The sequence below is a fragment of the Pantherophis guttatus genome, chromosome 2, assembly GCF_059756535.1.
Source record: "Pantherophis guttatus breed Tessera chromosome 2, ASM5975653v1, whole genome shotgun sequence".
Lineage (NCBI taxonomy): Eukaryota > Metazoa > Chordata > Lepidosauria > Squamata > Colubridae > Pantherophis > Pantherophis guttatus.
In genome coordinates this window covers 160,416,163-160,427,081 of record NC_142064.1, presented here as the reverse complement: position 1 = coordinate 160,427,081, position 10,919 = coordinate 160,416,163, and positions in this window count along the sequence as shown.

Genomic DNA, 10,919 nt, shown 5'->3' with positions numbered 1-10,919 from the left:
TTCAGCCTCAAAGCTCTATTCCCATCTTTATCTTTATCTTTTATTAGATTTGTATACCGCCCTTCTCCTTTCGGACTCAGGGCGGTGAACAGCCAAAATAAAAACATTTGGACATGAAGGAAACTTCTGAGAGTTTATGTCTCATGGTGGCTGGGTCATTCCCTAATAGATGGGGCAAAACCCAACCAATAACAACAATGTGCAAATGAAATTTAGAATCCTTTAGACCAGCAATCACCAACTGGTGGTCCGTGAAAAAATTTTTGGTGGTCTGCAGAAAAATTATTTGCATTTTTTATATTGCACTAAATCAGGGGTCCTCAAACTACAGTCCCTGGGCCGGATACATGCAATGAACATTTGTGTTGCTGCAGAGAGTCTCCCCCTTCGGGGTCTTCTTTTGTGGGTCAGTGGGGGCAGAAATTCCAACAGGGTCTGCTTCAGTCTCCTGATGTGGGGCTATAGGCGAAGGCTAGAAGGAAGTGCTGCTGGTGGTGAAGAGCCAGAGGGCCTCGTTCCAGTGGGACTGCATCGTGGCCTGGAACTGGCTGACCATCTCAGCCCGCTGAGCCTCCAGGTGCCGGCACTCCTGCAGGTCTTCCCTCTGCTTGGAAAGCCTAAGCTCTTCATCCTCAGTGAAGTGCTTCTGCTGAGCCTCCTTCTTGGTCAGATCCAATTTGAACTGAGCCTGCTGTTTTGCCAACTTTTTCTCATGGTGGCTGCTTAGCTCCAACAATTGCTTCCTGTTGGGACCCTAAGGAGCCTGGGAAGGTGAGGAGTGGCTGGGAGGGGAGGGGTGAGTAGAGGCTGGCGAGGCGCCCCTCCACATGAGTCACATGGAGTTGGCTATGCCCACCTAGTCACATGCCCACCTAGCCATGTCCACCCAGCTGGTCATTAGGCAGATCATATTAGTGGTCCACAGGATTTAAAATTATGAATTTAGTGGTCTCTGAGGTCCGAAAGGTTGGTGACAGTACTCATTCCCAGCACACAAGGAACTTTCCAAACTTACAGCAGGTGGCAATGTTTTATGCTGGCTGGGGAATTCTAGGAATTGAGCTCCACACATCTCAAAGTTGCTATGGTTGTCAAATACTGATCTACAGGAACTAAATATCACTAAAGAGATGGGAGCTTTACCAGAGCTTCAGCCAGTTCGCACCACTTCGGGAGAACCAATTGTTAACTTTCTGAGCAGTTTGGCAAACTGATTGTTGGAAGAAATCATTAGGGCAGAGAACCGGTTGTTAAATTACTTGAATTCCACACTGAACTTTACTATTTCTTTTCTAAATTCTATATGCCCCCCCCCCCGTCCTTCTCTCTCTCTCGCTCTCTCTCTTCATTTCTAACAAGGAAATGCCAGCATTCTTTTCAATAGCTGAAAGTTACGAATTTTTACAGACTATGGATTTCCAAATGCAGAATTAGTTGAGGAAAACATGGATGGATGGTGAATGCTTTCTGGATTCCCTGTGTAAGTGCTTATTGAAGGGCTTTGGTTTATAAGCTTTGTGGAGCATCTAATGTTTTCTGTGAATTTCACTCTCTGGAATTTGGCCAAAATCAGTCATCAACCAACTTTGGAGATTCAGAGATCCTGGCATTAAGGAAGAATAACTTCCCTAAGGCCTCACTTGTCTTAGAAATGGTCTGTATAGAAGATTATAGTCATCTTCAATATTCATCAGAGAAGAAAGGCAGGATATAAATCCAAAAAATATCCTAGAAAAATCCAACATTATGATAAAATCTGTTGGGTATATAGTAAGATATTTAAATTAAGATTCCCCCCCCCCTAATTTCTAGAGGGCCGTTATCTGTTTTTAGGGTGATCATAAGACTGATCTCTGGAGATAACCTTTGTTTGAAGGGCCATTCACTTCAAGTCAACTTTAAAGGGTTAAGAAAACATGAAAAGAAAACTCAGGGTCTTTGAGGTTACTAATCAACTGGTAATTTGATGGACAACTGATGGAACAAACATCAAGGATGCCTGGCTTCCATTTTCCCTACTAATGTTCAGATTTCATCCAAAAATTATTTCTAAATGTACCAAATTTTGAAATTATTATATACCAACCCGTTCAAAAGTATTTTTTTTACAAATGCAGATAGTTTATTTTTCACAATGGTTACCCAACTGGTACCAGAAAAAAGACCTGGGCATAGTTACCGATGCTCTCTGAAATGCCTTTCAGTCTAATTTTCCTAAATATGGAACATTCTAAAGGTGACATCACGGGCCAGATCAGCAGATTTTAGAAATGCTGCAATTTGCAGATGTTTAGGAAATCTTATTGAAGTGAACATCTCCTACTAACAAACTAATAAAGACAGCATGTCAGGTGCCGAAATGGAAGACTGGGAAGCTGCAGAAGCCCAGGAGATGGTAGTAGTAAACCACTTCCATATGGTGGCCTAGAAAACAATACAGACATGTCCGTGAAATCACCAAGAACACAAATTGAAGGAAATCTTGTAGGGTCCCCAACATTATTGTGCTCCATTTGATGGAATGGGAATGTATTTCCCCCCCTAGTCCTAGCATGGCAAGATATTTTGTACCTTCCTTAGGCTGAGTCTCCAACTTTTCTAATAGTTGGGTTGAATCTCACAGCTTGTATAATACAATGTACACCATTAAATCAAATTTTTGAAGACAATTGGAAGCTGAATTCTATCTGAATGGTTGTTCCAGCCTTAATAATGAGTCTAATCCATCTAAAGATGCACCAGTCCAAATTGGTCCCCAATGATCTTTGAATTTTTCCATCTTCCCCTTTTGCCGTCCATCTATAATATTGTCTTTAAAACCTACAATCCTGTTGTTAAGAAATAAAGAAATACAGAAATACAGCAAACTCAAGAAATAAACATTTCTTGAGTCTGCTCTATGCAGTATTATGATTCTTTCTTGGCAGAGACAGCTCTCTGTCCTGCTGGCAGAAAGAACAGCAGTGAATTGACAGATCTGGTTCCCTGGGCTGCAGTTTCTCTGACAGTAGTTTTAATAATCTAGGAACCTTGCTTGGACATGTTCCTTTCCCTACACTTTATGAGGACAGATCAAAACATAGCCATGTTTATTTTAAAAATGTTGGGACGGAGTCTGTGCTGAGTAAAACACAACAAAATGTTTGAAGTGAAGGAAATGCAATTGTTTTGAGCGTCAGAATAATGGAATTAGACAAGATGAAAAATGAAACTTTTAGGAAATTGAATGCGAGAGAGGAGTGAGATGGAGCGAATGGCCATATTTCCACACCACACTTAATTTAGACAATAATAAACCAGTTAGAACTGTTTCTTGGATGTTTTGGCAACATCTAATCACACAAGCTAGGTTTTAAAGGAAGCCATTTTGAAACTTTTTGAGAGCCATTCATTTCTTGACCAGGAGAGCCTGGCAAGGCCTCACGACATGCTAGCCTCTTCCCTTTGTCCAGCCACCCACAGTGGACATAGCTTAGCTATTGCTGCTGGTCAGGGTTGGAGGGGGGAGGTATGTTCTGTGCTGTCATGACTTAGCAGTGAGTTGTTGAACGGAGAAGTTGCTTTTCCAATCGCTCTTGTCCTCCGTCTTTTTTTTTAGAGAATGAAGAAGAAGGCAAAAGGATCATCTGATGTAGGTGTTCCCATGATAGGACAGATGGATGAAGCAGTTTTAACAGATTAACAGAGTTGGAAGGGACCTTGTAGGTCATCTAGTCCAGGAGTGTCAAACTCGATTTCATTGTGGGCCATGTCAGGGTTATGTTTGACCTCGAGGGGCCAGGATGGGCGTGGCCATCTTGACATCACTTGTGTCAGGGCCACCTGCAGGGGCCTCCTGCAGTGCTCTGCCAGCGAAAACGGAGTCTGGAGCGCCGTGTGTGGCCTTCCTGAGCTCCATTTTCAGCTGCGATGGCCTGCTTCAGTGCTCTGCCATTGAACGTTTTCGCTGACAGAGACACCGTGGGCCAGTCCTTTGCTGTTTCCAGGTGGCCTCACGGGCCAGATCTAAGCACCCCATGGGCCGGATCCAGCCCACAGGCCTTGAGTTTGACACCCCTGATTTAGTCCAACCCTCTGTCTAAGCAGGAGACCCTACACCATCTTGAAAGCTTCCAGTGATGAAACTCCCACAACTTCCAAAGGCAACTTCTGTTCCATTGGTTGATTGCTCTCACTGTCAGAAAATTTCTCATTTCCAGGTTGAATTTCTCCTTGTTCAGTTTCCATCCATTATTCCTTGTCTGGCCTTCACATGCCAGTTTAACCTTACTGAGTAAGAGTAGATATTTTTAGATGTAAGTTTAGTTTAGTAATAAATTTAGTTTCCATGGGAATTGCATGATTATGTGACCCTTTTTGCTGTCTACCCAACCTCAGCCCTTGATCGAGTCAGATAAGATATATGTGTGTGTACAAGGAATTCCTAGGTAATATTCCTTCACCAGTGTCTTTTCTGGAGCTGGGTTAGCACCAAAGTAACAAACATAGAGATTTTCTTTTTCAATTTCCCAATTCTACTGCATCCGAAGTCTACTTTCCTTTCTCATCATTTTGCTGCTTGAATAAGAGTGCTGTTATTGTTGTTTTTCTTAAAGAAAACATACTTCTGTGTTACGTTTTTGCTTTCCCTCCCTCAAGGCAGGATTAGATGGTTGTGTCTTCTGCCTCCCTCAAGCATGACCAGATGGATTCATTGCCCAACAGATTGAGGAATGGTGTGTTCAGAGCTGTTTAGCCTTCTTTGGCCTTGTGATAATTGTAATTTCAAAATCATTAACCTCGACTGACAGATGCCTAAATGGGAAATCTTTCGTAGCCTCCACAGCTCAGATGAAGAAGAATCAGGAGAAGAACCACACGAGAAATTAGAAACAAAGAGGCATCCTTCCAGCTCACCTCTGGAAGGTGAGGTTGGTTTATTTATTTAGCAGGTGAGGAAAATCCAGTTCATTTTACGAATTACAGCTTGGGGAAAAAATTGCAGAGTGGGTGCAAATAATCAAGCCGTAATCCTATCACCCCTTCAATCAATCGTTATCATTGAACCTAGCTGGCGAAGATTGCACTGGAGATCTTATTTTGAGAAAGGACATTTCAACATTATTTTATATTTCCCCCCCTGAATGCCTGTACTGTATGCCGCTAAAAAGCAGTTGTAAAAAAGATTATATTGGAATGTATCCCTTCAAACCAATGCATTGTCTTGCCTCCTAGAATTCTATCCATATAAATTAATATTTGCTTAAACTTCGGGGGTGGGGTGGGGGGGTGGAAGCCTCATTTCCCAATCAAATGATTTTGGGGATAATTAGCTTCAGGTGTGAAAATGAATCATGATGACGAAATGCCATAAAATTGGAAAGCAGCTTGATCCTAGTTACTTTTCGAAACACATGAAGGGTTGCTATTGCAGTCATCAATATTTAGATAGAGAACATTTTTTTTCTCCTCATGCAAAGTGCACTTATCTGGTATTATTCCTAGGTAAATTAAAATAATCTTATCACTTTATTAGAAAGGCTGGTGGAAAGAGTAACAACTGTCGTTTGACTCTATCTGAAGTAGTAGGTGATCCCTTTTTTACAGGGACAGCCTAGTGCAGTGTTTCTCAATCTTGAAAACATTAAGATGTTTGCATGTCAATGCCCAGAATTCCCCAGCCCACATGTTGGCTGGGGAATTCTGGGAGTTGAAGTCCAGACATCTGCCGTGTTTCCCCGAAAATAAGACCCTGTCTTATATTTTTTTGAACCCTGAAATAAGCGCTTGGCCTTATTGCCATGCACTCAAAAGCCCAATAGGGCTTATTATCAGGGGATGTCTTATTTTGGGTAGATATTATACTCCTTGTACTCCTTGAATTACAACATTTTTCTAGCAACTGTTCGAAGTTACAAGAGCACAGAAAAAAGTGACTTATTATCGATCTTTACACTTACGACCGTCACAGCATCCCCACGGTTGTGTGATTAAAATTCAAGGGCTTGTGCAACGGGCATATATTTATAATGGCTGCAGCATCCCAGGATCATGTGATCACCATTTGCAACCTCCCCAGCTGGTTTCCGACCAAGCTTTAGGGGAAGCTGGATTTGCTTGATGACCACACGAATTCACTTAACTGCAGCGATTTGTTTAATAACGGTGGCAAAAAGCATTGTAAAATCAGGTGCAACTCCCTTAACAACTGTCTTGCTTAGTAATGGAAATTCTGATCCTAGTTGTGGTCACTACCAAGGAGCCTTGGTAGTACAGAGGTTTAATGCACCCTGTTATTAACAGCTATTAACACAGCTGCCTGCAATTTCTGCAGGTTCGATTCTTACCAGGCTCAAGGTTGACTCAGCCTTCCATCCTTTCTAAGGTAGGTGAAATGAGGACCCAGTTTGTGGGGGCAATAAGCTGACTTTGTATAAAATATATACAAAAGGATGAAGGCTATTGCTGAGCACATTGTAAGCCGCCCTGAGTCTCCGGAGAAGGGCTGCATATAAATCAAATTAAAAAAAAAAAAAAAAAAAATTAAGATGAGGAGTTCCTACATAGCCTTTGCACTTTGGGAAAGATATTCATAGTTTCAATTATACAAAACTCGTTCCTCCATCCCATTTCACTTCCTCTGTGTCACACACACAATTTGGCTCTTAATCATGGGAAACATCATGCAAAAGGTGAAGTGATTTGCGCTAATGCACCATGACAGCAGTTCCCACAGCCTGTAAATACCTTTAAGTGCCTTTATCAAAGCTGTGACTAAATCTGTCAATGAGCCTGTCAAGAGATGGAGACCTTGTTAGGCCAGCAATGACTTTATTACAGGATGGATAGATGGATGGATGGATGGATGATGAGACAGACAGGCAGGAAGGTTACCTGCGACGGCTGCACTGCTGCTAAATCGCATGTGCCAGAGAACGAACTTGCTCCTGATAAATTATACCCATTTCTTCAAAAGAAAGAATAGGGAAGTAGCTAATTGTTTCATAACCCAATCCAAGGCACCCAAACTTATTTTATGCTAAGTGTAATAGCTCTAATATAATTAGGTTCAACATTCCCCGCTCTCTTTTAAACTAGATTAGATAATTTCCCCCTCTTAGCTGTGCTATTTAAACTGCACATAAATCTTAATTTCAGCTAATCAAACCTGAGTTTGCTATCACAGCTTAAGTCAACATTCTTTCCTCGCTTCCCTCTGTATCGCTATATTATCTATCATCTCTCTCCCTTTCTCTCTCCCCCCACCCCCTTCTCTTGCATCTATCTAATCTCTCAATTTAAGTAACAATAGCAATAGCAATAGCACTTAGACTTATATACCGCTTCACAGTGTTTTACAGCCCTCTCTAAGCAGTTTACAGAATCAGCCTATTGCCCCCAACAATCTGGGTCCTCAATTTACACACCTCAGAAGGATGGAAGGCTGAGTCAACCTTGAGCCTGGTGAGATTTGAACTGTCAAATTGCAGGCAGATGGCAGTCAGCAGAAGTAGCCTGTAGTACTGCACTCTAACCACCAAGTTCTCTGGAGATGAGGAAAAAGACATGCTTTTTAAGGTTTTGCTAACGAAGCTGACATATTTATGGTTACCTGGAAAAAGTGTATCCTTTTTGTCCTCATGTCCCCGTCAGCTATATAAGTCTTATTTAAGGCACAGCCTTAAAATCAAATATTGTCCATTTTTTTGGAAGCCTAAAAATGTTATGTTACCTATGTTATGTAACATGAGGCCTAAAAAAGCCTCATGTTACCTGAGCAGCACTTCCCTAATTGTTGGCCTTGCAAGGTAGCCCAGACAAGAAGCATACCTAGTTGAAGTACCTTTACTTTATTGTAAGGCTACATTAAAAGAATCTTGCAGATCTGATAATATATTTCTCCCCCTGTTCTGTCCCCACTACACATTAGTGTGTATGCAGCTCGACATGCAGCTAAACCCACCTATCCTCCAACAAAACAGACCGTGTGCATAGATCTGAATGCTTTATTGAAAGAATAGGATATGGTGAAACTGGGAAAATAGGGATACATACAATTAGAACCAAATACAAGATAGACAGTATTAAGTTACAATTGAACCAGTGGTGGGTTGCCCCCGGTTCGCACTGGTTCTATAGAACCAGTTGTAAAACCGGTGGGAGGCTCCGCCCACCGACCACAATGTCATCAGAATGCTTCTGCACATGCGCAAACCAGTAGTAAAGATAAGTAGAACCCACCCCTGAGCTGAACATAACAATTTATATTACAAGCAATTTAAATCTCACCAGCGATGCTCTGTATGAGATGTGGGCTTGTCCTTGGATGATCATATGCTTCTGCCTTCTCCAAATGCTAAAGGAAATGGAGTCTGGCTTCCCAGCGTGCACTTGGTTTGAGAGTGCGGGCTGATGGATAAAATGGGTTGGGTCAACTTCAAACAATATACTTGGCGTATATTTGTCTCTCCGGCCACTAGATGGGGCTAGAGGGCAACAACAGTACATAAAGATCGTATAGTGTGCAGGGGTGGTATTCACTGACCTTCGCTACCGGTTCGCAAATGTGAGCGCACACGCACACTCACTTCGCTTGCACATGCCACCTCTGCACATGCACAGGGCATAAAAAACGGGACATGATGATGTCCGGGTGGGTGGGCGGAGCCTCCTGCAGCCGCTGCTACCGGATAGAACCAGCTGAATACCACCGATAGTGTGGCATGACACCCCCCCATCACCTTTACAGCCCAAGAAGCTAGGGAGGGTCTCTTCTGAGATGTTTGCCATGCCCATGTTCCTTCTGCATGTTAAGCTGCTTCTTATCCAGCCATTTGCTTGGCTGTGACTCTTTACCTTGTCTCATTCCTACATACCATTATATTAATACTGTAAGTACTAAACACAAGGTAACAAGCTCTGCTCTTTGACTTTAATAGTTGATTAGCATCCGCTCCCTTCTGCCCCTGCTTGAAATTGACAAGGTTTTAATCAGTTACACGCTGAAGGCTTTTGGTTCCTAGCACATTCCTGCAATTGAAAAACCAGTATTTCTGATGCTGTGAAAAGCAATTTCATATATTGGTAGAACATCATCTTTTTTTCTTTTGGTATGTTTTGTATTTTTTATTTTGGTCACAGATGACAAGAACGTTAAACAGTTAATGTATTCCCCTTTGCCCCGTCCCTGCCATTTGTCTTCCTTTCTAATTATCCGTGTCCCCGTACCCTCCTCTGCCTGTTGAAATATCTGATAACCTTAGACATTTTCATATATAAAGATGAAAAATATTTCTTTTTGGCAGGGATTAAGCATTATGGAATAATGGGTATTATGGTAGGATTGTTATTGTGCTTGAAGGGCTGACTGTATAATAAGTATAGGGATTTTTTTTTCATTAATGCAGGTTTTTTTTTTTCTGAACTAAGAGCAGAGATTAACTTTTTGAAATGGATGGCCACGTGAATTCACATCCATCACAGAGGGATACTGTGCAACTCCCTTTATGGTACTCTGAGCTCTACACCCAGTAGCATGGAAAGCATCACTTTCTGCCCTCTTGGTCAACAAGACCTCGTGATGCTCTGAGGCAAGATAATGAGTATCCTATCCTTAATGTATATGGATTTTGAACAGCCATCAGTTCCATGCCTTAGCCAGACCTGAATAGGCTTGCATAATTTGTGGCATTATTGGCATCTGGCATGAGCAAAAGATAGGCAAGAAGCAACTGGTAGAAAGCTGGTCATTTTTAAGGGAAACACCGTGCAGCCTCTCATTTCCGCAATTTGTGGGCATTGAACTGATATGAGGAACTGGAACAGCTGTTCCTCCAACCTGTTACCCTCCAGATTGCCTGGGATTAACTCCAAGGATTGTGAGCCAGCCAAGGGCTGCAGGGTTTAAATAAAATTAACAGGTCTTGGGAGTAGTGTAAGAATTAAAAAGTAGGCACTGAACACTCAGTTGCTTGTGTGTCTCAAACAGAGACCAGTCAGTTGTGGGTCTGATGGTCTTTGGTTAGTCTATGTTTTCTTTCTCTAAATGACTGACTGGCAGTTCTTTGTTGTCATTGGGGACTCATAATTTTTTCCTACAGAGTCATAAATGTAGCCAACTCCTTGGATTACCTGACTTAAAAAAAGAGAAAAGAATCAGCACTATCGTGGCCTTTCTCTACATCTTCCTCTCCTCACACTTTCCCTTTTCCTCAGCTCCTCCCTCCCTTTCTTTGGCCAATGAAACTTCAGCATGCCTTGGCCAATAGAGCAGTTTTAATAGGAATCTTCTTTGGATTGAGTCCCAGCTCAGGTATGGACTTCAATATATCCATGCATGTGGACTTCAGCTTCCAGAATTCCCCAGCCAGCCTTGTTAGTTGGGAAATTCTGGGTGTTGAAGTCCACAGGTCTTAAAGTTGTCAAGGATGGACACCCCTGGTTTACCTAATTCAGTACTGACCTGCAGTGATTGGCACCAGTTCCACAAGATTTTCCTAGATTCTCTCAGCCTTCTATCTCTCCTCCTACTTCCTGGCAATATTAGTATTTTGCTGTGGTATTTTGACATATAAACCCTGAGATACAGCACATGACAGACATTCTTAATAACATGGTACAAGGAGGAGGGAGTTTTAGCTTTTGGGGGGGTCCTGAATGACCCATCATTTTCTTCTCCCTGTTGATTAAAAAACAATAACAGCCCTGTCTTCTTTTGTTATTGACTTGGGCTGTTTCAAATGATTTTAATATAAATTCTTCCAGGAACGCAGCAGATGCTGGCATTTAGTGCACAAGGCTCCATATTTCCATTTTGCCTCTGCTTGGCTATGTTTCTCCCGCTTGCCTTCTGAAAACTGTAAGGACCACACAGCTTCAGTACTGCGACCAGGAAAAAAAATGATTTGCTGAATATAAGGGATGTTCTTTAATATAAGGGA